The following is a 5,689-nucleotide window of genomic DNA, read 5'->3' on the forward strand; positions in this document are numbered from 1 at the left end:
CGTTTACAACAGTACCTTATACCCATAGAAATAGAATCAATGGATTCTATTTCCATGTTTCTGCCCCATTTATCAGCATTTGGAATCAGTTTTCAAATAGGCTACAAGTGAACGCTGTCTTGTGGTTAGTATCACCAACAAGATTAGATGTGCATGTATCTTATAAAATTAGTTATAAAGATTTGGGTTGCCTGTGGATTTAAAATGGACAAAACATTGTTTAATTTTGATTAACTGTGAAGGATTCAACATTAATAGTGAAATAATGACAAAAATGAAAAGAAAAAGATGCATTTTTGTATTTTCTTTCGATTTTGGATTGAATTGTACTTCTCAAGTAGCATCATTGACATCAAATCAAAGTTTATTTGTCACGTGCGCCGAATACAACAGGTGTAGACCTTACAGTGAAATGCTTACTTACAGGCTCTAACCAATAGTGCAAAAAATGTATTAGGTGAACAATAGGTAGGTAAAGAAATAAAACAACAGTAAAAAGACAGGCTATATACAGTAGTGAGGCTATAAAAGTAGCGAGGCTACATACAGACACCGGTTAGTCAGGCTGATTGAGGTAGTATATACATGTAGATATGGTTACGTGACTATGCATATATGATGAACAGAGAGTAGCAGTAGAGTAAAAGAGGGGTTGGCGGGTGGTGGGTGGGACACAATGCAGATAGCCCGGTTAGCCAATGTGCAGGAGCACTGGTTGGTCGGCCCAATTGAGGTAAAATGTACATGAATGTATAGTTAAAGTGACTATGCATATATGATAAATAGAGAGTAGCAGCAGCGTAAAAAAGGGGGGTTGGGGGAGGCACACAATGCAAATAGTCCGGGTAGCCATTTGATTACCTGTTCAGGAGTCTTATGGCTTGGGGGAAAAACTGTTGAGAAGCCTTTTTGTCCTGGACTTGGCACTCCGGTACCGCTTGTCATGCGGTAGTAGAGAGAACAGTCTATGACTGGGGTGGCTGGGGTCTTTGACAATTTTTAGGGCCTTCCTCTGACACCGCCTGGTGTAGAGGTTCTGGATGGCAGGCAGCTTAGCCCCAGCGATGTACTTGGCCGTACGCACTACCCTCTGTAGTGCCTTGTGGTCAGAGGCCGAGCAATTGCCGTACCAGGCAGTGACGCCACCAGTCAGAATGCTCTCGATGATGCAGCTGTAGAACCTCTTGAGGATCTCAGGACCCATACCAAATCTTTTTAGTTTCCTGAGGAGGAATAGGCTTTGTCGTGCCCTCTTCACGACTGCCTTGGTGTGTTTGGACCATTCTAGTTAGTTGTTGATGTGGACACCAAGAAACTTGAAGCTCTCAACCTGCTCCACTGCAGCCCCGTCGATGAGAATGGGGGTGTGCTCGGTCCTCTTTTTCCTGTAGTCCACAATCATCTCCTTAGTCTTGGTTACGTTGAGGGATAGGTTGTTATTCTGGCACCACCCGGCCAGGTCTCTGACCTTCTCCCTATAGGCTGTCTCGTCGTTGTTGGTGATCAGGCCTACACTGTTGTGTCATCTGCAAACTTAATGATGGTGTTGGAGTCGTGCCTGGCCATGCAGTCGTGGGTGAACAGGGAGTACAGGAGGGGACTGAGCACACACCCCTGGGGAGCTCCAGTGTTGAGGATCAGCGTGGCAGATGTGTTGTTACTTAACCTCACCACCTGGGGGCGGCCCGTCAGGAAGTCCAGGATCCAGTTACAGAGGGAGGTGTTTAGTCCCAGGATCCTTAGCTTAGTAATGAGCTTTGAGGGTTCTATGGTGTTGAACGCTGAGCTGTAGTCAATGAATAGCATTCTCACATAAGTGTTCCTTCTGTCCAGGTGGGAAAGTGCAATAGAGATTGCATCATCTGTGGATCTGTTTGGGCGGTATGCAAATAGAGTGAGTCTAGGGTTTCTGGGATAATGGTGTTGATGTGAGCCATTACCAGCCTTTCAAAGCACTTCATGGCTACAGATGTGAGTGCTACGGGTCTGTAGTCATTTAGGCAGGTTGCCTTTTTGTTCTTGGGCACAGGGACTTTGGTGGTCTGCTTGAAACATGTTGGTATTACAGACTCAATCAGGGACATGTTGAAAATGTCAGTGAAGACACCTGCCAGTTGGTCAGCACACGTCCTGGTAATCTGTCTGGCCCCGCAGCCTTGTGTATGTTGACCTGTTTAAAGGTTTTACTCACGTCGGCTACGGAGAGCGTGATCACACTGTCGTCCGGAACAGCACTATGCTCTCATGCATGCCTCAGTGTTGCTTGCCTCGAAGCGATCATAGAAGTGATTGAGCTCATCTGGTAGGCTCGTGTCACTGGGCAGCTCGCGGCTGTGCTTCCCTTTGTAGTCTGTAATAGTTTGCAAGCCCTGAAACATAAGATGAACGTCGGAGCCGGTGTAGTATGATTCAATCTTAGCCCTGATTTGACGCTTTGCCTGTTTGATGGTTCGTCGTGTGGGAGATAGAATAATGGTCAAAGATAAAAGTTTTTTTTTTAATGTTTAAGTCAAAATAAAACATAATAAAAAGTAAATTTGAATGACACTGAGGGGCAGTGTTTTTACGACTAATGCCGGTTTGCCTGAGGCTGATGCCGTGCAGGTGTTTGTACACATGCATATACAGTGCCTTGCGAAAGTATTCGACCCCCTTGAACTTTGCGACCTTTTGCCACATTTCAGGCTTCAAACATAAAGATATAAAACTGTATTTTTTTGTGAAGAATCAACAACAAGTGGGACACAATCATGAAGTGGATGACATTTATTGGATATTTCAAACTTTTCGTTCTGTGCAGCAAACTCTCTCCAGAAGTTCAGTGAGGATCTCTGAATGATCCAATGTTGACCTAAATGACTAATGATGATAAATACAATCCACCTGTGTGTAATCAATTCTCCGTATAAATGCACCTGCACTGTGATAGTCTCAGAGGTCCGTTAAAAGCGCAGAGAGCATCATGAAGAACAAGGAACACACCAGGCAGGTCCGAGATACTGTTGTGAAGAAGTTTAAAGCCGGATTTGGATACAAAAAGATTTCCCAAGCTTTAAACATCCCAAGGAGCACTGTGCAAGCGATAATATTGAAATGGAAGGAGTATCAGACCACTGCAAATCTACCAAGACCTGGCCGTCCCTCTAAACTTTCAGCTCATACAAGGAGAAGACTGATCAGAGATGCAGCCAAGAGGCCCATGATCACTCTGGATGAACTGCAGAGATCTACAGCTGAGGTGGGAGACTCTGTCCATAGGACAACAATCAGTCGTATATTGCACAAATCTGTCCTTTATGGAAGAGTGGCAAGAAGAAAGCCATTTCTTAAAGATATCCATAAAAAGTGTTGTTTAAAGTTTGCCACAAGCCACCTGGGAGACACACCAAACATGTGGAAGAAGGTGCTCTGGTCAGATGAAACCAAAATTGAACTTTTTGGCAACAATGCAAAATGTTATGTTTGGCGTAAAAGCAACACAGCTCATCACCCTGAATACACCATCCCCACTGTCAAACATGGTGGTGGCAGCACCTTCCCTGTCCCTGCTTTTCTTCAGCAGGGACAGGGAAGATGGTTAAAATTGATGGGAAGATGGATGGAGCCAAATACAGGACCATTCTGGAAGAAAACCTGATGGAGTCTGCAAAAGACCTGAGACTGGGACGGAGATTTGTCTTCCAACAAGACAATGATCCAACACATAAAGCAAAATCTACAATGGAATGGTTCAAAAATAAACATATCCAGGTGTTAGAATGGCCAAGTCAAAGTCCAGACCTGAATCCAATCGAGAATCTGTGGAAAGAACTGAAAACTGCTGTTCACAAATGCTCTCCATCCAACCTCACTGAGCTCGAGCTGTTTTGCAAGGAGGAATGGGAAAAAATGTCAGTCTCTCGATGTGCAAAACTGATAGAGACATACCCCAAGCGACTTACAGCTGTAATCACAGCAAAAGGTGGCGCTACAAAGTATTAACTTAAGGGGGCTGAATAATTTTGCACGCCCAATTTTTCAGTTTTTGATTTGTTAAAAAAGTTTGAAATATCCAATAAATGTCGTTCCACTTCATGATTGTGTCCCACTTGTTGTTGATTCTTCACAAAAAAATACAGTTTTATATCTTTATGTTTGAAGCCTGAAATGTGGCAAAAGGTCGCAAAGTTCAAGGGGGCCGAATACTTTCGCAAGGCACTGTATATATACACACACTCTCATTCAAATAAACACATACAAGAACACACACATACATGTGATAGTGCCAGACATGCACACAAACATATACAGTTGACATTGCAGTTATGATTTTAGTTGTCCTTGATGTCCTTTGTTGTAAATTTATTATTTTGTTTTATTATTATTTTTGCATTGTTGTTTGCTGTTTTCTTCTGTCTTTTCCTTTTTTCTCTTTAGTTCATTCTCTTGGTTGTTGGTGCATTGGGGGGTTCTTGGGGGTGGGGAATGGAATTAATTGTATTTTTTATTTTTCTTCTTGGTGGGGGACTGTGGGGTCTTGAATGGTTGAGGGACAGCTATTAGGGAAATGTGGGGGGATCTTGGAGGGTTCGGGTTCACGTTTTTTGGCCTGGTGGTAGATCGGTCAACGCGCCCTTGAACAGAGCATTGACACTGGATGCTTCTGTGTGTCGCTCTGAATGGGAATCTGTTGGATGACTGGTATGATGTAGTTGTTGAGCGGCTTCACTGCAAGTATATTGTATGTTTAGAATATTCAATAATTAAATTATTATGATATTTTTTCAATAACAAATTATTTTTTACAATGACGGCCAAACCCGGACAACGCTGGGCCAATTGTGCGCCACCCTATGGGACTCCCAATCACGGCCAGATGTGACACAGCCTGGATTCAAACCAGGGACTGAAGTGACACCTCTTGCACTGAGATGCAGCCTTAGACCGCTGCGCCACTTAGGAGCCCTAACCCTAACTCTTTTCCGAACCTAATTCTCCTAACCAGCTATGTTAAATATCCTAACCTGCTACTTGAATTATCCTAACACACTACGTTAATTGTCCTAATCTGCCAAGGCAATTTTCCATCTATCCACAACTGTAGAAACCATCTGATAAACCATCAGTGTCACATATGGGTGTCACATATGGAGTGATTTCCGTGCCAACGGAAATTGTATTTGAATTACATAATTTAGAATTTGAATTATATATATAAATGTAATACTTTTGAAATTGAATGCACAAATTGAATCATTGAATTCATAAATTTAACTTGTATTTAATTATTTGAAACTAAATTCAATGAATATTGCATTCGGTTTTAAAATACAATTAAAATGTAATTGAATATTAAAATTCAATATTTAAATATTCAGTTTTAATATGGTTGATATTGCATTCAATTGTCTGTGAATCAAGTTTACAAACTATAATTTCAAGTTTATCCAAGTTTCAAATGTTCAACTTCTCAGATGCATTCAGATTCAGTTTTCAAATTCAGTTCTCCAAATTGAGGTTCTTAACCAGAGACAACATCCTGGTACTTTTCCAGCCAGGAAAGGTTGAGGATACAGATACAATCGAACGCTCTCTGTGGTAAACAAGTTTCTGGCAGTTTCTGAAGCCAATGTGGTATGTTGAATGTATTTTCTTCCTATGAATTTGGCTCTAGCATTTGAACCGTTTGGGCTATAAGCTATTATGACCC

The sequence above is a fragment of the Oncorhynchus kisutch genome, linkage group LG14 (genome assembly GCF_002021735.2).
Source record: "Oncorhynchus kisutch isolate 150728-3 linkage group LG14, Okis_V2, whole genome shotgun sequence".
NCBI lineage: Eukaryota > Metazoa > Chordata > Actinopteri > Salmoniformes > Salmonidae > Oncorhynchus > Oncorhynchus kisutch.